Source organism: Meriones unguiculatus, chromosome 10, assembly GCF_030254825.1.
Source record: "Meriones unguiculatus strain TT.TT164.6M chromosome 10, Bangor_MerUng_6.1, whole genome shotgun sequence".
Classification (NCBI taxonomy): domain Eukaryota; kingdom Metazoa; phylum Chordata; class Mammalia; order Rodentia; family Muridae; genus Meriones; species Meriones unguiculatus.
The window spans coordinates 36136543-36157675 of record NC_083358.1 but is presented as its reverse complement, the minus strand read 5'-3'; the positions used below and the strand labels follow the sequence as shown (position 1 = coordinate 36157675).

The 21133-nt window shown below is 47.7% G+C and overlaps 1 long non-coding RNA gene across 3 annotated transcripts; it reads right to left on the bottom strand.

Moving 5' to 3' along the window:
• Window positions 1-143: 143 nt before the first annotated feature.
• Window positions 144-9622, bottom strand: LOC132656839 (uncharacterized). Of its 3 annotated transcripts, none has more exons than XR_009594599.1 (4): window positions 9359-9622; window positions 4068-5193; window positions 1794-3924; window positions 144-658 (listed from the first exon to the last, which is right to left on the bottom strand). It is a non-coding gene; the product is annotated as an uncharacterized LOC132656839 (long non-coding RNA). The 3 variants fall into 3 exon arrangements; XR_009594600.1 differs by having other exon boundaries at window positions 1794-4180; window positions 4873-5193; XR_009594598.1 differs by having other exon boundaries at window positions 1794-5193.
• Between the last annotated feature and the right edge of the window lie 11511 nt (window positions 9623-21133).

Here is a 21133-nt window from a genome sequence, read left to right as displayed (position 1 = left end):
AACCGCATGGGGACTCTAAATTCAGCCAAGCTGACAGTAAAGGCCGTGCTGTTGGTCGTGGTAGGAGGCGAGCACACACTCTCCTCCTACCACGACCAACAGCACGGCCTTTACTGTCAGAAGCCACAGCGGTGGGTAGCATGGGTAGAAGAGAGGCTGTGTGTGACATTGAGCAGGCTGGCAGGAAGGGCGTCTCTGAAAAGGCAGCTTTTGAGCTAAGCCAGGTGTAAGATGTCTGTATTCAGAGAGGTAAGTATATATGTTATAGTTAATATGTCATGTTATATGTTATATATTAATATATAGCATTAACATATCACAAATATATTATATTATGTTTTATAAAGTTATGTTATATTGTGTTACATAATATATTTATTATGGAAAGTTTCATGGACCTTATATATATTTCATCTACATTATATGGTATAACACTGTATAATATGCAACATAACATTAATTTTACTAATTGAGTTGGTATATTAATATACGATTATATCATACTACAATATCGTAAAGATGCAGCCATGTGAGACAGGGTAGAAGGCCAGGTGAGGTGGTCCATGCTTTTAAGCCAAGCAAGCGCTCAGGAGGCAGAGGTAGATCTCTGTGAGCTTGAGCTTGCTGGTTTGCATAGTGGATTCCAGGATAACTAGGGCTATGGAGGGAGAGAGAGAGAGAGGGAGAGAGAGAGAGGTTAACCTGAGGAAATAGTCTTGATAAAAGTCCTGAGTTCAGAGTGTGCTGTCTGAGTGTGAGAACGGCACCCACTGCAGGGCCCTGTGGCTCCGCATGGGGAGGCAGGCTTGAACAGGTGCATGAGGACTCTACTGATCATTTTGAGAAGGTTGCTTGGCTGTCCAGTTGAGCCTGGATCGGGATGTGAAGGAGTGACCCACAGTGTCTGGGCCAAATGACTGGACTGATCACACCTGCTTGGTTCCGAGAGATCCCCAGAGTAGTAGGGGCAGCTGGATGCGCTAGAACCCTTCACTGGACTAGTAGCGAGAATGTCTCTGAGCCACAGGGACATTTCTCTGAGATCCTAAAAGAAGACAGTGCCTCTGCCTGCTGACATCCTGCAGGCCCATTACCAGGAACCAGCATCTAGCCTCGCTCGTCAAGCCGCTCAGGTGTCTATCATTAAATTGATTTGCTTGTAATTGATGTTGCTTCTCAAGAGCCTGCGGACTGGACCCTGGTATCCACAGCTGTCAGAGTTCACGCCAGCCCAAGGTCTGCCCTCCCCGATCCAAAGAGTTAAAACCACCACCGCCACTGCCCAGTGACAATGGCATCTTGGCTCCTATAGTGTTTATGATGCCTAAACCTAAAGAGTGTCAGCCAGGGTTTTCGGGACAACACATGTCCACACCACACAGCCCTGGCTTGGAGCCAGCACAGGCATCTTCTCTTCACATCACAAACAAATAAATCATTGGCCCTTGCTATCTCCAGTTAGTCGTATTGGAAATTAGGGGAGCTGGAGCATTTACAGCCAGGCTCCGCCGGATCGGAACTGCTTATGGTAATCAAGGGGCTGCTTCCACGTGAGGCCGCAGAGTGTGTAAATAAGCAATTATGGTTTTAAAAAGAAAAGCTTGTTTGGTTCTGGGAGCTGGGTTCTCCCTGGTGGAACTCACTTTTGCCTCTGCATGATATGGATGTAATTTAAAGTATCCCTGGGTGTTCTCCTCGCACTGTTTACTTAAGGTGTTTATACAAGAACAAGCTGTGGAGAGGAGCAGGTGGAGAAGGCCTACGGAAGCCAGAGTGTTATTGATCATGCTCACCCAGGACTGCCGCGTCAGGTCACCTTCTCTCCATCGATTGTTGATTGCTCCATAGCACCCTTCCCCTCCTCCAGTCACAGACGCGTTAACGGTAGAGACGAACGTAATTGTCGCTCACTTGCAGGACTGTTGAGATTCCAAGCAAGGAAACTTCGAAGAAGCTGGCTGCAGACACAGACACATATCCGCCCTCTTCTGAGACGTGCTGCAAGTACTGTTAATTCTCTCTGATGAAGCTACCACACTGCCTGGGTGTTGAGCGGGGCAGCCGGATGCAGGATTGATTTACTTGATAGGAACATTCTCATGTGCTTGTCAAAACTGGCCGCCTTCAATCCTCTGGGCTGGAGGGGCAGAAAATCCAACAGTCTTGCAGAACCAATGACACCTGGGGCCAGGCCAGCTACCATGGCTGTGATAGGTGTTTGTTTTATCTCTCTAACCTGGTGGGGGTTCGGGGCAGGAATAGATTTCATCCGTGAGCTGCAAACACTTTAACCATTAGATATCCCAGCAAATTCCTGTTTGCAAAGTCACAACTAAGCGCCCATGTGTTTAGGTTTTCTTCCTTTAGTGGAAATAACAGGAGCATCATGCTGTATGCAAGCCTTTTCATTCTGTGTTTTGGTTCAAGGTAGTTCAATTACAGGATAAGGTCCTGGCCATGGTGAATTTACAGTATGTAAGGAACAGTGGTTTTCAAGGCATGAATTTCAGAATTATTTCAAAATAACCTACACGTTTTGTAAAAAGATCAATTTCTGGGCTCAGCTCTGAAGTTTTAGATCCCACAGGTCTACGAAAGTTTGCATTTCTTCTTTTCCTCCTCTTTCTTCATCTTCTTCTCCTTCTTTTTTAAACTTTTTTTTTTTTTTCTAAATTTGGGGTATGCACATGCCAGGGCGCACATGAGAATGTCAGAGGACAATTTGCATGAGTCAGTTCCTCCTTCTGCCACACGGAGTCTGGAGGAGATCAAAGCCAGGTCTTCAGACTTGGCAGTAAGTGTCCTTACCTGCTGAACTAGCTTGCTGGCCCAGGAGTTTGCATTTCTAGTAAGCCTTGGATGTTGATGATATTGCTGGCCCAAAGAACCCACATTTAAGAACTGGTTTTGAGGTCTGAAGGGTCTTGCTGCGTGTTAGAATCACCTTTGAATCAATTAAATGCCTGGGGACGTTAATTGGTGAGATCTGTCTAGGTACTGAGGTTTCTTTTTTCAAAAGAGGCCCCCAAGGTAATTCTCCCGGGCAGCTGGATTCCAGAACACTTTTCATAGTCGATACAGTGAGAATGGAAGGTGGAAGCATTTAGCTGCGAATATGAGAGCCTGATGGCTGTCAGCTAGAGCTGTGTTCGGACTCAAGCCCCAGCACTTTCCTTAATCTTCGCGCGCCTCCATGGCCTTGTCTCCAGCACAGAGAATGTCTGATCCTGAGCTTCAAGCGCGGCACTCGTACACGCCCGGCAAACAGCAAGTCTGAGACACACGCTTCCGGTACTGTTCCTGGGGCGCAGAGCATGAGGGCTCGGCTCATTTTAATTTAATTGGTTGGTATGCTTCCAGCCTAATTCTTTGCCTAGGATACCAGCAGAAGTTTGCCCCGTTGGGTTTTTCTGAGCACTGCCAGTGGCCTCAAGGCTGCCTTGAGGAATTCCTGCCTCCTTCCTTCTCTTTTCCATTCAAACACTGGCAGTGGGGTCTGCAGCTTTCTCCAGCAGCCCCAACTCCTGAGCAAGAATGCCCTGTTTGCAGCTGTGGAAACATTCGTCATCCAGTGTAACTAAGCAAAATCCCCCACCCTGGGACGTGTCTACTACACATGCTGGTGGTATGGTGCCAGAAAGCAAACGGTCCCCAAGAATAATTCCCAAGACAAGCTGCAGGCACGTAGAAAAAGCTGGCAGAGGCCAGAGGACTCATTTGTAAAAATGTGATTGGCAGTCCAGTTTGTTCTTTTCATAACATTCTCATGTGCTGCGGTTTGTGCTGTGTGTATCTAAAAAAAAACAGTTTGGGGCCATGGAGATGACTCAGCCAGTAGAGGTACCACCGCCAAGACTGAAGACATGAGTTTGAGTCTCCGGACACACTTGGTGGAAAGAGGAGAGAGCTAACTCTCAGAATCTTCTGACCTCACACATGCATACAGAAAATAAATTAATATTAGTATCTTTTTTTTTTTTTTTTTTTTTTAAGAAAAAGCACTCTCCACTTTCAGGTGGGACGGGGAGGAGGGTAAATGAAAAGGCAGGAAGTTGGAAGCCACTCACCTTCTGTGGTTTGTGGAGTTCTTTTGCATGCCTGACTGTGCTCAGGAACTTGGGGTCACAGAGCAGAACAGGACAGGCAAAGCGTCTGCCTTCAGAGAGCCTTTAGCCTAGTACTGATAGACTTAATAAAGGACATGAACAGCGGAAAAAGAGGATGCCCCATATTCTGCTTATCGTCAGAATGGGACCTGTGCTAGATGGGAGCCCACATTTCCCCAGGGCACTATCACGAGGGAGCATGGAACGTGAGCTCTTCAGAATGCATCTACGTGCATATCTGGACCAACACAAGGTCCAGATGAGGAGCAAACACTTTCAAAAGCTCAGTGTGTCTGAGGTGTGGTGCCTGGGAAGGGCAGAAAGTAGCCAAGTGGGAACCTGGCGCTGTCCAGCCTAATGGGTTCTGAGAAGGACTGGAAGGATCATCCAAGCTAAGTGGGAAACCATGATAAGGGTTCAGCAGGTATGAACATGACTTGAATTTTTATTTTGAGATGATTCCTGAAGCTGCTGTGGAAGAATTAAGGAATGTGAATAGGAGTATGGGAAGACATCAAAGATGCTTCCGCCCTCAACAGATGGTACATGCTAGCAGCTCAGACTGCCCTTGTTTACCTCCTTGTCCAGTGTCCCTCGCTGGGGGCAAGAAGCAGAGAGCACAGCTGCTGACCCCAGGCCCCTAGCATCCTCCTGCCACAGTGATGAGTTGAGATGTAGCAGTTGGGAAGACCCTGCCTGCTCACAGGGACTCAAAATCCCCATCTCCCTCCTGCCCCGCTTTCTCATGATGAAGTGGGGTGCTTACCACCAGCTCCTCAGCTAGCGAGTCAGCCGCTCCCTGGATGGACAGCCTTCCTGGAGATGGTATGTGACACTGTATGGGGGACTTCTGGGCCACTTCCGTTCTTGGAGGCAAACACATCACCAACATATGTAGCAAACATGTGCTGTGCCTGGTGCCCAGATGCCTGGCCAAGCTTGGGAAGCTGCTTGGAATATTATCCCCATCTTGCTGGGGCCATCTGCTTTGGATACCAAAGGAGTCTGGGCCAGGGCATGTGACAGGATCTCTCCCCAGCCTTCGGGCCCTTTCAGGGGCTCAGATCCATATGAAGACCATGGGCTTCTGCAGTAGAAAGGAATTAGGGAGGCATGAGGAAGAGGAAGCTCTTATGACCCTTTATGACCCAGCTGGGTGTCACAGAAGCCCCTGACAGGCCGGCAGGACTGGATCGGTCACATGAGGCTTTAGGGAGCACCATTCCAGACACAGCCAGAGAGGTAGGCCGTCCCAATACATGTCCTCCTCCACGGCCTCCTCTCCAAGCCCCCCGACTTGAAGACAGCGCTCCCTAGTCTGTGCTTCGTCCGGCCCATCCTTGTATTCCTTCGATTTTTATAGCCGACCATTTTGTCTGAGAACTCAGTACTAAACAGGCATTATCACCGCTGTGTGCGCTGTGCACCACAGAGGTATAAATCCCACATTAACCCAGTCCTAAAGAGCGGCTGAATGCATTTTAATAAATGTCCCCAAAGGTTTCGGTGTCTAGTAGCCAAACAGAATAAAAAATGCACGCACATTACAGGGCGTTATGAACCTTTCTATCAAAAGTAATAATAAACAGACAGCTTGCTGGGCTGAGCAACTGGGTTACATTTTTAAACAGTGTATTGAGAGACAAATCAAAGCTGAGATGATTATGGGATATGATCCAGTGTGGCCCAGTGATTTTGGGGGCGGGGGGTAGGGGAGCTTCAAGCAGGTAGACCTCCCTCTTGTTTCTCGGCACATTTCCATTTAAAGCTCTCATGCTACATGGTACCAGGAGAAAAAAGCAAATTAAGAAATCTTTGCAGTGCTCAGATATTTAATATAAGCAGCCAGATAAAGGCTAGACGCACATCATTTGTCAGCTGAATAAAAATTCAGATGAGGTATTTTCCTGATGCTGTGCCAGGCACCATTAGGAGAGCATTTTATTTTTATGTGTCAGTGACGGCATGCTGTTGGGGCCAAACTTCACAGACTACAAGGTGTTACGTGATGTCAGGCACAGCGTGGCCTTCTATCTCTGGTATCCCGCCTAGGATGTGATGACTTTGCCACCAATTTGCTTTTTTGTTCCCTATATGGCATTTCCACTCTGAAAGTCTCCAAAGTTAATTAGCCATTTTGGTTATCAACCCAAGGCAGATAAAATATCCTGCCGGTGGCCATTTTGGTTGTGCAGATGTTTTGGTTTGGGCACATCTGCAGGCAATCACTCAGCGTTCTGGGCAGGAACGGTGTTTTATTATAGGATTAGATGTGTAATCTTGGATAAATAGTAGAAATCGGAGTACTTCAGTTGGAAGACTTGCTTTCTCTCCTGGAGAGCAGTGTAAATAGCAAAGCAGAGACCATTCGCTCATCACTGGGGCAATAATCTAATGTGCCAGTCTTCCCCCTTATGGCTGGACCTCAGAGGCCCATGTAAACCCCCTGGCAAGCGGGATGCTGTGGGTGTCAAGCCAGGCATGGAGCCCAACAGCTGGGCCTCTGCTGAGTTCTAGCAGCATCAACTCACATGCCTTCCTCATCCCCTCACTCTTGCTGTGTTGGAAGAAGTGGCTGCTATTTGGTTTCAGAGCACTAGGGAGTCCGGATTGTGCCTCGGCGTCTCCTCGGGAGGGTGGTTCTCACCAACCCTAGCCAAGAGGCTTTCTCACAAAGTCTGAGGAATTTGCAAGGTGGAGGCAGCGCGGTAGCCCCAGCCCATGCCTCGCCTTTTCTCCAGTTCTCTAATGCACAGAGCTATGGTGTTCCGTTTTGTTTTACATCTCCAAAACAGATGTACTGAACCCCTGAAAACTGATCTATGGTAATGCACTTAATTTTAATCCGAGACGTTAAAAGTAAAAACTGATCACTTGAAACAGAAACATGTGTCCTTTCAAAAGAAGTTGGCAGGGGCAGCAGTGTGCCCCATGCCAATGAACTGCTCCAGCTCTGCCACTGGCCTCCTCTGACACTGCGATCCTTCCCTGTGCCCCTCCCTCTCTGCTCTGGGAGCTCCTCCTTGGGAGCCCTCAGCAGCCTCATGTTCCCATCTTGGCTATTCCCAAGATGGTGTAGTGCTCTGTACTGCTCTGCGAAGCTCATACCCAACGAGGCCTGGGAAGTTGGAAGCACATATATTTCAGGCTACGGAGGTAGCTCAGTTGGTTAAATGTTTGCCTAGTAAGTACCAGGCCCTGGGTTCAACTCCCTGCATGCTATAAAAACCCAACCAAACAGCTGTGATTATAGGACTTGATAGGTGGAGGCAGGAGGACCGGAAGTTCAAGATTATCCTTTGCTACATAGTAAGTTCCAGGGCACCTAACGCTTCATGAGATGTTGAAAAAGGTGTAGCTCTGTGAGAACCACTGTGAAGTGTGAGCATGAGTGCTCCCTAACCAAGACCTGACATATCAGACCAGGCTCGGTCAACTCTGAATGCATGGGGAAGGACTTGGGTAAACTTCTGAATTTTTGACTGTGGCAGAGCTAGGGAACCCAGGGTTTCTCACATGCTAGCTAGTCACATGCTCTACCATGGAGCGACATCTCATGCCTCATGTGAATTTTCATATTAAAAGATGGGTACAGCCTCTTGTAGAGAAGAGAGGTATACGCAGAGCCCAGCACGGCTGTGGCAATCAGGAAGACAGACTTGATGAAGCAATGGCAAAGCCAAGGCATCTCATCCAGGCTGAGCCTCATGTTCTATTCACTGCTTGTTCCTTTCTATCTGCAGTTGACCTGGCTTCTGTATTTTTCTTGGATCCCACAGGCCTCATCTTCGTCCTCACTGGAGAGAGTGCTTTTCTTTTCCATGTGAAACCCATCTATGGAGGCTTCTACAGGCCACTCTGAGCAAAACAAAACAAAACAAAACAAAACCCTGTCCTGGATGTCAGATCCAGTAGAGGGAAATCATCCCAAGAGTGGATTTCGAACAGGCTCTCAGGGATGTTCGTACTGGTTGTCCAGGGATCACAAAGTCAGGAACAGTGGCAAGAGTTTAGGTGTCTCTCATCCACTTTGGCTTGGATGGCAAAATGGAGCTGTGTTCCCAAGGGGACTTTAGAAATGAGGACAGAAAAGGGATCCTACAGGCTGCTCTGGGGACACACTGGTCTTGGGCAGGCCTGCCTCTCCTTGTTGCATGGCCTTGAGCAAGTCATGTGAGCCTTTGAGCCCTGGTTTCCTCACCTGGAAAATGCAGCTATCCTGAGAAGCTTCCATCAAGAAGTGCGAGCCAGGACATCAGGCAGACGTGTGGCTAGCCCACCTGCTCACCTCACGGTGTCATTTTTTTCTTATTATTGATTTAAAAAAAATTACAGGATCTTATAAGGTGGTCTAGGTTGTCCTTGAACTGATGGTCCTCCTAAGACTGCCTCTTTAGTGCTGGAATTACAAGTATGTGATCTCCATGCACAGTGTGCTATTTTTAATGTCTATGTGCCCAGGACACAGAAATCCAGATTGTCTTAAGAACCATCTATTTCTCTTAAAAAACAAAACCAGTCAGTGGACTATACTAGTAGCCCCCAGCTGGGGGTGATACTGTCCTTTGAGGTGACTGAGAAGGTCTAATGTTATCCCGGGCAACCTGCTAGCATCTAGAATGTCAAAAGATTATAGGTTAGAGGCAGGACCCTAAGAACCTGGGCCTTGGGTCCTGCACTCTGTCTCAAATTCTGCCTGTATCTCAGGGGTCTTCTGGCCTGATCTGTGGTCTAAGCATCAGGCACACACCGGGAGCAGGCCCCAAGAAGTCTCTGTTTATGCCTGGTAGAATATAGTGGCCAGGAGGCAACTGGGGTCTGCAAGATGATATAAGAAATGGAAATATCCTAGAAAACAGGCCCATGGTTACCAGGAAACAGGATGCAGCAGACTCAGACTGCATGGCCTCCTGTGCCTCAGTTTCCTTGTTTCACTGACACAAGGGCCAAAATGAATGTGCTGATCATGAGCTTAGACGGCCTGGACCAGGCAGGTTACTCCATCACTGCATCCTAGCTTCACTGCACGCCATGAGATCCTACTATCGCCTGCGGCTACTGAGGACAAGGAGAGGGAAATCCCTTGCCTCCCCAGTTACAAACTTAAAGGGGCATTAAAACAAACAAACAAACAAACAAACAAAGCAGTAATTGAAATGTCACTGGAATTTTTAAAAATCAAAGTTAATATGAAAACTTCATAGTCAACAAATTAGCAAAACTTTAAAGACACTGTCCTTTCATGTACTTACAGGACTGAACACCATTCATATAGTCCTAACCCTGGTCCAGTATCTCTCCCATTTCACAGAGAAACTGAGGATCTAGAGGCAACTGTTCCTCTGGCCTGTGCTCCTGGACCTTGTGATGGGGCAAGGAGGGAGGCTGCTGTCTTCTGATAAGAGGGCTCTTCTGTGGACCTCTGGGTATCCCTCTCCCAGCAGGTGGGACAGTCACCAGCAAAGAGGCAAGTCAGGCGGCTGTCTCCATGTCTTCATTACTATTTAACATGCATTCAGAACCCGCAGTGCACTTTGAAATTGAACCGTACCAGGAAGTGTCCTGGTGAACTTAGCTCTGTGGTCCATGGGGCACCTGGCTGTGCTTCACAGAGAACCCAAGGAAAGCAAAGACAAGAGCATTGTCGGTGGCCCCAGCTGGGAGAAGAGGGGAGAATCAGACACTGACAAAGAGCATGAGGGGACTTGAACAAGATTGCCAAGGCAGAAGGAGAAAGCAGTTCCAAGGAATGTTCTTGCTCTTTGTAAATGATTTCACAAACAACAGACCTCCGTCATTTTTTCACAGACAGATGCCATGATCTCCATTCTGTTATTGACACAACTTAACCACAGAAAAGGTCGAGGGTGTGCTTATGGCCACATGGGCAGTGCTTTTGTGGGTGTTAGAGAATAGGACCCAGATTCTGTTTCTCTTTCTGCTTCTTTCTAATACCTCCATTTCATCTGCTCTGTAGGCTGTTCACCTCAGCACACAATATCTCGGTCAAACTCCAAGCTCATTACATCTCTGAATTGGATGGAAGCCATAGGCTCTCACTCCAAATCCATGGACCATGAATGTTCTCAGGGTCCCCTTCTTCTTCGGTGCCCTCCAAAACAGCCTTTTGGACTCTGCACTTACAAGTCACAGTTGGTTGGCTCTCAGGCTCTTTCTGGGTATCAGTGTTCCAGAGGTAGAAATGGCCTCCGATCAGGACTCTTTGTATCCTTGCCTCTCAAAATGGGACACCACTGTTCCTCCCATCAGTTGGCAAAATCTCCATGCTGCCTTCCTGATTTTGAGCTGGCTTTGGTGCTGTGTTGACCCATAGAACATGGTAGAGACTGGATTCAGTAACTCAAGTGTTTGCTCATCCGAAGAACAACAAAAGCAACGACGAAAATTGTGATATATCCACAGGGCGGGGAATTATCTTAAAAAAAAAAAAAAAAAGCCATCCACTACAGCAAGATGAGTCTGGACAGCACTGTTAAGGGAAATGAGTCCATCGTACAGAGACGCTGATGATGGCAGCTTCCTGAGCTGCTTCCCTAGAAACCCACAAAGAAACGAGAAGAGCGATTACCGAGGGCTGAAGGTGGGAAAGAGTTGGCCTTCTATGGGGACGGAGGTTCAATTTGGAAAGCTCGACAAGTTCTGGATGGTGGTCATATACTTAACACACTCAATTATGCACTTCAGATGGTCCAAACAGCCAGTTCATACCATGAGATGTTATCAGATTGTTTATGTCATGTTCTTATGTATTTTACCACAAGTTTTTTTTTAAATGAATGTGAATGACCTTGCAAGGGAGACCTTAAGAGAACTGAAGCCCTTTAGGACCACTTCCCCAAGACCAGCAGGCCAGAAGAGACTTTCAGAGGGTGAGCAGCTGCAAAGAGGGGCCAAGGGACCCAGTCAGCAGGAGACTTTCTGACACCTACTGTCCTATAGGCCTTTTGTTGTCACTTCAGATGCATGGCCAAGTCCAAAGAGATCCAGGGCAGGCTGGAGAGATGGCTCAGTGGTTAAGAGCACTGTCTGCTCTTCCAAAGATCATGAGTTCAATTCCCAGCAACCACATGGTGGCTCACAACCATCTATAATGTGAACTGATTCCCTCTTCTGGCAGGTGTAAATGCAGATAGAACACTCATATACATAAAATAAAATAAAATCTTAAAAAAAAAAAAAAGAGATCCAGGGCAGAACCACCAAGCAGTCCACAGGACTGTGAGGAAGGACAGAGCATTGCTGTTTTTTATGCCAGGCCACATGGCTTTTCTTGTAGTTTCCCAAACACCTTCTCTACCTCCCTGCCCTGCTGCTTTGCCAGGATGAATGTGCGTCACACTATGGCATTGCTCCTTGTATTCAGTTCTTTCTATAATCTTCCTCAGATGGGAACATGAGCACGACACCAAGAGTTCAAACACATGGGTTTATGGGGACATTGCATACCACTGCACAGTTTTCTATTGGGTATGACTTTTATCTTTGTAAATGGCGTGAGTGTGTGTGTGTGTGTTTGAATGTTTGTGAATATGTATGTGTGTGCATACAGAGGCCAGAAATCAACCTCAAGCATTCACCTTGTATTTTTGAGACAGAGTCTCTTAGTGACTGGAGCTCACCAGTGAGACTAGGTTGGCTGGCCAAGGAGCCCCAGAGATCCACCCTTCTAAGCTACCTTTATCTCTAGCTAGAAGTCTCTTTCCTACCAAACTACCTTGATTCTTTGAGGATCAGACCATAAATCCAGAGATAGCCAAGGCCTGACATTATCCTAAAGGCTTCTACCAGCACCACCAGGCTCTTCCCCATTCTCCCAACTCTATTAACTAGAAAGTGGTTTCTGGTTAAGGTGGGGACTGGCCTTCTAGAAAACTCCCTCTCTGTCTTTTTCCAAGTTCATAAACTGTCACAAAACTGGCTAGTTTTATGTCGACTTGACATAAGCTAGAGTCATTTGGGGAGAAGGAACCTTGATTGAGAAAATAGCCCTACCAGATTGGCCTGTGGCAAGCCTTTGACGCTTTTTCTTGATTGATGATTGATGTTGGAAGGTCTAGCTCACTGTGGGTGGTGCTATGCCTGGGCAAGTAGTCCTGATGTAAGAAAGCAGGCTGATCAAGCCACTGGGAGCTACTTAATAAGTAGCCCTCCTCTACGGCCTCTCTGTCAGTCCCTGCCTCTCAGTTTCTGCCCTGACCTTCCTGAGTAATGGACTGTGACCTGGAAATTGTAATCTGAAATAAATGAACCCCAACCCTCTTTAAGTTGCTTTTGCTTTTGATTGTGGCACAGCAGTAGAAACCCAAACTAAGATGGTAACTGTATTAGAAGCTTTCTTAGCTAGTTAAATTATTGGTTCGGGTATCTGGGAGCGGTGGTGCATACCTGTAATCCCAGCACTCAGGAAGGAAGAGGCATGTGGATCTCTGTGAGTTCGAGGCCAGCCTGGTTTACAAGTGAGTCCAGGACAGCCAGGGCTACACAGAGAAACCGTGTCTTGAAAGACCAAAATAAATAAATACAAATAAAGAAAGAAAGAAAAGAAATTGGTTTGGTTCAGATCAACAAAGCACAGGCTCTCATGAACTGATGATGGGGAAAATAAGGGCACACTCTTCTGAAGATGATTTGACAATCTTAGCCAAAAATAATAAAAATACATGTACCTTGTGGCCCTGCATTTCACCCTTAAGAGGTTGTCATAAGGAAGAACTGCGGGTATGAGCTGAGCAGATGCAAATCTGTGAATAATGCAGATCCCCCAAAGAGGAGATTAGTTGATTGAGATGCAGCCCTAAAGAGGAGTGCTACACAGTCATTAAAGATACGTTGGAAAAGATTATTCAGTGCTGGAAAGAGATGGTCCACATGACTCATCTACATCGCCAGACGGCTCAGTGTGCTTTCATTCTTCTGGAAGAACTATTCTTACACAAAAAAGTCATACATCTGGTAGATTATACAGCCAACGTGCAGATGGTCGCATACCAGATGTTAAGAATGGTTATCTCTTGGAATGGAGTTAAGGCTGATTTTTCTTTTCTTTTTGAAGTTTTTTCAGCTGGACCATCATGCTCAAGTACTCTACGTTTTATACTTATCATTTTGGGGTTAGATGGAAACAATAGGAAAAGTAGTGATGGTTCGACTAAAACCTGTTTAATGAAATGTTTTTAATCATAGAGAAGTTGGGCAGATACGGTCGCTAATATTTTGCCTGTGTGTGTGTTGCAGGGAATGGAGTTTAAGGTTTCATGGATGGTTCTACCACTCAGCCATCAAATTTTTAAATACGTAATTTGAAGGCAGCAGTGGAGCTGGGCATTCAAGTACTCTCTGCTGGCAGATATATTTCAGGCCAGCGCCAAGCAGGCGTCACTCAGAGACATCTGTCCCCAGCTTCCTGCAGATCTTTGTTTAGGAAGTCTCACTGAAGAAGCTAAAAGAATGTTGCCCTTGGATACCTGAGCAGCTGCTCGGCACCATGGCTGCCTAGGAGCTGGTTTCACCGTTACCACCCACAGGCTTTGAGCATCCCAGCTTTTGTTTCCAGACAGTCAGTCACTTTACTAGGACTGGCTCAATCCACCCTCTAGAGCATCCTGGGACCTGCGAGCCCCATGACTGATGCTTGGCTAGGAGTAATTTAAAATACTCAGGATCCAGGCTTGCTTTCTAGATCAGCTAGTAGTGAAGCCCTTCCTGTCCTCACTGGGACCACCCTACCGGAACCTCACCAGGAGAAGGAAGTATCCTGAGGACACTCTCATGTAGCCTTATTCTGTGTCTGGGTCTCTATCAGAGGCTGACATCTCAGAGAGCTTCTAAGGACCATTGGTGCAGAAGACAGCCTGTCTGAGCACCACCTGGAGAGGCCAGAGCAAAGGCAAATGCCCGGAGCTCCGACCATCCGGCCTCCTGTTCTTGCCATTTCCCTAACATATGCTAACATATGCTCTCCTGAAGAACTTCAAACACATGCTTTTTTTTTTCCAGCAATGAAAATAGGTCCATGCATCCAATTCAACTCTCCGCTTCAGACTCTTTTTCTAATGCCATTACCTCATGTACAGAGGGAAATGTAAATCTAAAATATGCTGGTGATTATAACCTTTCTTCCTGACAGACATTGTAATATAAATGCACATAAATTGAATTTCTTCTTTAAAGAAATTTGAATACCTTTGGAGCATTTTAGCAAATCATCCCCAGTCCTTGTGGCAGCACATCAGTGATCTGTGGAAAGCGATCTGTCTGGAGCATGACTTCTGCGATAGGAGGATGGAGTGCTGCTGGGACATGCCAAGAAAAATAGAACGTACTTTATTGATATTCAAAATTTATTTTATTAAACTTTCACAAAAGACAGAAGCCCAGGGAGCTGCCGGCTACCAGGGATGCAGCTTCAGATATTAACTCTCTATGTCCTGCCATGGCATCCGCCTGCCAGCGTGGGGAGAAAGAAGAAAGGCCACAGGCTGCAGGTGGGACCTGCTCTGGCTGCTTCGGCTCCATGGCTGTGCTGCCGGCCTGGGCAATTACTGCAAGCAGGATTATTGTGTACGGTGCTGGGAGAGACCATATCCGCTGAAGAGCTGGCTCTGGGTGGCAGGGATGGAATCTTTTGGAGCTTCCTAGCCTGCACGTGTGGGGTTTATGGGCATGAGTTAGCTATGCATCATGGTTCTCAGGAGAAAGAAGCCAATAGAGAATCCAGTCATTGCCCGGAGTTGCCCGACAGTAGAACACATGAATGCTAGGAACTCTATCATCTTATAATGGGGCCGGGTAGGCTGACACCTGCTGATCACCCTGGCCATGGGGAGGCGAAGGCAAGAAGATGGAACGGTGGCAATCCTGGAAATCCAAATCCTGCCCCCTAAACACAACCCTTCCCTCTGAAAAAGAAAGCAATTAAAATAAATAAATGATGGTTTCTGCTGGTCATACCTTTTCTATGTTCAGATCTGTTCCAATACACAAATGCTTATCATTGGGTTTCTGTTGTTCATGGGATTCAGCACAGTAACAGGCTGGACAAAGTTGAGTCTTAGAACAGCAGGCTTTCCCATGTGTCTGTATGTGACCATCTACATTTGTGTAAGTGCATGCTGTGATGTTTGCGTAATGACGAAATTGTCCAACAATGCATTTCTCAGAGCACTGAGGCCTGCATGGTTGCACATATGCCCATTCACTCCTTATAGTTTCTCCACTCCCTCTCCAATATAAAGAAACTATCATAGGTTGTTGGTTCACGTCATTGTAAAGGCTAAGTCCCACCATCAACTGGTGCAGGATGGAAACTCAGGAGGTCTGGTGGTGTGGCTCAAAGGTCTAGGAACAGGCATGCTAAATAAAGGTCAGAAGAGCCTCAAGTTCCTGCCGAGGCAATCAGGCAGAGGATGAACTCAGCCTCCTCTCCTCGTCCCACGTGCCCACCCACACTGAGCATACCATCTGCTTTAGGTGGTCCTCAAAGGACAATGCTACCTCTCTCTGGACATACCTTCACAGAGCGTGTCTTATCAGCCATCTTGGCATTGTCACCTCTGGAGTGTTTCTCCCTTAGGGCCACTTAGGTCTTCCATAGCAAGAGTCTTTGCAGCTTTTCCTAGATCTACTTCTAAAGCAAAACCCACCAGGGTTGGGTAAGGGTGGACTGCTACAGCAGGTCTTTGGAGGAGTGGTGATGGCTAATGCAGAGTGGGGTCTCCTAGCACAGTGCCCTGTGAGAATCCTGGCTCTGTCACCTGCAGCTTTGGGGGAAAAGGAGCTCACCCGCCTGTGCCTCCTTGCTCAGCAGTCAGAGAGGATGCTACAAAGGCTGAGCCATTGGTGTAGATGGCGGTCAGCCAGTGAGGTGCTGCTTCACACATCTCGTGCTCGTGGGGTCATGGGAGAGACTAGCGTGTAGAACATGTTACAATGTTGGGCGTGATGGCTGTCTGCCATGTGTTCTCACTTGCCACTCTTTGGCCAGATGAAGAGTCAGCCCCTTGGAGGGCGAGTCTCCTGGGGGCTATCTAGATTCACAGGGGAGGGGAGAGGGCAAAGATGACCTGCCTGTGCCCATTCAATGCCCGTGTCCTTGCCTGCACTTGACTTTGGTCCTACCACAGAAGCTATCTGTGCCAGCCCACACTGTGAGCTTCTTGAGTGAAATGCATTCATTCAGGCATCCATTTGTCCAAGGCCAAAACCAAGTGCGCCAGAGCCTCCGTTATCAGGTTAAACAATGTTTACAAAAATGAGAACTAGTGCCTGTGATGGCTAGTGCCAACTGTCTAGAACCACCTTGGAGATGGGCTTCTGGGCATGCCTGGGGTGGGGTATCTTGATTATATTAACTGATGTAGGAAAACCCATTCTATATGTTGGTGGGACCATTTCCTGGTCAGGGCATTCTGGACAGTATAAACTGAAAGAAGCGAGCTGGGCACTAGTTTGCATTCATTGTTCCTTTTCTGAGTATGAATGCGACGTGGCCATCTGCTCCAAGCTTCTGCCGCCTTGGTGGACTGTACCTTTAACTGTGCACCAGAATAATCCCTTACTCCCTTAAGTTGCTTTTATCAGGGTATTTGATAATAGCAACAGGAAAAAGAACTACAAGAATGCCCAGATCCCTGATGACCAGAACAATGGCAGCACCCAACAGGGTGCAGACAAAGGAGGCAAAGAGAAGCAGTGCAGGGTGAAAACCTGCTGGCTAGGGTGGGGACAGCTGGCAGGGAGAAGCATGCCTCAGCTCCTCTTTTCCTCTATGTCACCCCTTTGCCATCTGTCCTTACAGCTGGGACTTGGTCTTATTTTTCACAAATTTCGATGGTTTATTTTTGTTTGAAAAACTATGAACCATCTGATGTGCTGGGAAACAGAGCAGCTACAGGCCGTGGCCTACTCCTCTGAAGGCACTTGTTGCAATCACATAATTACCTGTTCTACTGAACTGAACTGATGGCTGCAGAGCACACTGACTGGTGTTCTCTGTCCTGAAGGCTCCGATGCCAGGAGCTTGTGAGAGGCCCGTGGGCTCCCCAGAGAAAACCCTCAGAGAAGCCAAAACACAGCAATCTCTTCCTTCACCCCCATTCCTTTAAGTACTAAAAAGTGAGTGAGTAGGCGGTGCTTCTCAGAACACAGCTAGCCCCTCTCCAGGCCACTTGGGTCCATTTCTTATGCAACCCAGGAAAGGATATCTGTAGATCCTGGGGAGCACCCACGCTCATCCAGGGGAGCACACACCGTCACCCAGTTAGCACTCACAGTCACTTGGGCGGCAGGAACATTCCAGAAGGATCGCTTAGTGCAGGAGGCCTCAGAAGGCAGAGCAACCTGCAGAAGCAAGTGTGGACTTGAAAGTAAAGTCAGAGGACTACAGGAAGAATGCGGTTTCCAGAAGGTTCCAGGCACACAGCTCTGCATAAGGCAAATAACTGGCTTTAAGCCTCAGTTTCCTCCTCTGTCAGAAGTGCTTCTGGGACAGAGCTGATCTGCGAACAGGAGACTCAGCGTTGCCTGGGGTAGTTTAAGTGCTTCCTAAATCCAGCTGCTGCCAAGAAGCCACAGAGCAATGGGAGGACCACACTCTTCAGCTGCAAACAAGGTCAAGAACGAAAAGTCTATCCGAGGAAGCTGGCATCTAGCCCCAGCTCTGTGACCTTCTCCTCTCTGGAACTCAGATTTCTTGTTTGTGAGATGTAGGCACGGCCTGAAAGCAGCATGGTTTGTACTCAACCGACTGGGGAAGGGGAGAAGAGTCTGGGCCCATGGGTATTTGAGGAAGGTTGACAGAAACGGTCACGTCAGTTTCTTGGGCAGTACTTTGAGAAGTTCTATGCAATCCTTGCTTCTAGGTATCTGACCTTGAAACCACCCTGAGAGGAGCTAGGCTCTCTTCTGTGTGCTCCAGGGCATTTCTGGTCCCATGAGGTGCTCTTGGGGTGGAAAAGTGCTTCACTGGGCCTTTGCTGGACCAGGAGACCTCTCTGAGGTGGCAGGATGGTAGCCTTTAAGGGAAGGGAGACCTGGGACATGTCTAGAGCCCTCAGCTCAAGGTCAGGGTTGGAGAGAGATTATTAATGAGGACGAGAGAATGGCCTGGAAGTGCTCAGGAGCGTGGGGTGGACAGAACCAAGGAGGGTCCTTCTGCTAGCAGGAGGTCCTTCTGATAGTCTCATGGCCCCTCTTTCCTTCTGTTTTGCAACGGTGCTGTGAAATGCAGGGATCATGTGGGTATCTGAGAGGTAGTGGGTGCTAAGGTCCTGGGGTACCTTGCAAACGTAGGAAATGGAGGAGGCCGTATGGATGAGTCACTATGGGGGGAAGAGAAAGGGGAGAACAAACTTTTAGGTGGGTTTGTGGGTAGCATGCAGGGCCTTGTACTAAACACATACATACACACACTCACGAGAGAGAGAGAGAGAGAGAGAGAGAGAGAGAGAGAGAGAGAGAGAGAGAGATTTCTTTTTTCAAGAGTTCAATCCAGTGGTTTTACTGAAAGTATGTTTACTGAATTGTGCAATGGTCACTCTGAATCCATCTTTAATTTATTTTAGAGGAATTTATTTTGTGAGTGTTTTATGTGAGTGTACTGCCTGCTTATATGTCTGTGTACCAAGTGTGTGCCTGGTACCCGCAGAGGTCAGAAGGGGTCATCAGATCTCTTAGATTTATGGGTGTCTGTGAGCTGCCACGTGGGTGCTGTGACCTGAAGATGGATCCTTTGGAAGAGCAGCCATTGCTCTTAGCCGTTGAACCATCTCTCCAGCCCCATCCTAAATTCTCCTTAGATCATTGCCATCACCCCGATGGCATCCCTCGGGCACCTTTGCTGTTGCCTCCCCACCAGCTACCACACCACTGCCTGCTCCCCCATGGCCTCCCTTCTTTGGGATATTTCAGCATACTGTCTCTCTGGCCTGGCTTCTGAGGCGGAGGTGGGGAAGCCTAGCATTTTGAGACCTGTCTGTGCTGAAGCACACACTGGGAGTTCATTTCTCTTCACAGCTGAACACCGCCCCAATTGGGATCCGCTCTTGATGGCATTCAGGAAAGGGTCTATGCCTGTGAGAGGTGCACCCCAACAGGCCCTGAACCTTTCAGCTTCTCAAGGACTTCCATGGCCCCGTATGTGTGGGTCCAGGCTCCACTATGAGTTTGCAGGCACCATGGGTCTTCTTTCCTTCCTGAGCTTTAGCTCACTTCTTTTCTTTTTTTCTTAATTAATTTCTTAATTTAGTAAATTTACTTGATAAAATCAGTCCCATCAGCCCTTGCTCCCCATGCCTTGAGCCACAGTAAGTGTGTTTGCATTGCTGTCCAACTGTCACCATGCTCTTCCTGAATATCCTTCTCCCTCAGAACAGAGACTATAAATTGGACACAGACTCCCCACGCTCTTCTCCCAGCCTCTGACGAGCACTGAGCTACTGCTTCTAAGAGCCTCGCTGCTCTAGTGGCCTCATGCACAGAGATCCGACCAGTGCTTGTCTTTCTGTGTCTGTCTCTCCAACATACTGTCTGCAAGGCTCATCTGTGGCATGCCACGCATCAGCCTTCCCTTTCTTTTTCAGGGCAGAATACTCTTCCACTGTAAGGGAATACCACACGCTGATTACCTGTTTTCCACTGATGGACATTTGAGTTGATTCCACCTTTTGACTATGGTAAAAATACAAAGTGCTGAGTCAAAGACTGAGGATATTAGTGTCAACAGGGTTGTTACTACTGAGCATGCTCTGTAGCCAAGAGAAGCTTCATAAGACTGTGAGTTCAAAGAGAGGGCAAACGTCCCTCCCTCCCTCCCTCTCTCCCTTCTCTTTTAGCATAAACCCACTTTCAGTTTTATTTTAAAGCATTTTTCTTTGTAATTTTAAGAGACAAGGCTTAAATACATTGTCCAGGTTGGCCTTGAACTTGCAATCCTCTTGCCTAGATCTAGACCTGCTGGGACAACGGCATTCCATACTCTCTGGAATTCGTGTGTGTGTGTGTGTGTGTGTGTGTGTGTGTGTGTGTGTGTGTGTGTGTTTTGCTAGTGATCAAACCCAGGGCCTCACACATGCTAGACAATTGCTTTACTACCGCCTAGCACCTCCAGCCCCACCTCTATTTTTTTTTTTTTAATGTAGAAAACAGTGAAGAAAAGACACCATCCATCCCCAGCCACTTAAATGAGTTTCAATTTCCTTCCCTTCAGAGGATTAAACAACCTTTCAGATGGGAAGAACCGGGGTCCAGGGCTGGCAGGTGTCGAAAGAGCTTTCTGGAAGCCTCTTTCCTTAGGTATTCTGAAGGAAAACCCTGGGAGACTGGCTCCGCCAAGGAAGGGTGAATATTTGGCTGAGGCGCAGGGAGAGAGGAGTGACAGAAAGGAAATATCGTTTCCTTAACTAGTAGGTATTGCTATCCTGTTTGATTTAATTTTGGCTTTCTGCGCTGGTGAGTGCTTTCCCTCCTACATACAGTGTCAGCTTGGCAGGGGGCTTCTGACAGTATCAAAAGAGGATTTAGCTCTGAACCCTTGCCATGAAAGTGTCTCTGTCTGCACACAGAAGAGAGCATTGTGTCCTGCGAAGACGGTAATTGAGTGAACGAGGCCTGGCACCTGGGCCTGCCGTGGAGCACTGATAAGGACATAAAGACAGGCATAAAGGGTCTGCTTGCCAGAGGCAGAACCACTGGGGGAGGCAGCCCAGTCATCCCTGTGGAGGCCTTGAGCAGAGAGCTGGGCCCGGCCCCTGCAGTGATGCAGAAGGAGGACCCTGGACCGATGGAGCCTGAGCATTCTGCATTTCCACAGTGGACAGGCACTTTGGGGAGATAAGAAGGTGGCGGTGGGTGGGTGGTTCTGGCCCTGGCTGGCTGCTGAGTGAGCCCTCCTTTCTTGATGAGCACATGGTGTTGTGTGGCTGGTTTTGCAGCATGCGGCCTGTGTTCTCTGGACTCGCATATATTCAGCCTTGCCATTGGAAGTGAAAGCCATGAGTCCTGTGGTGAAT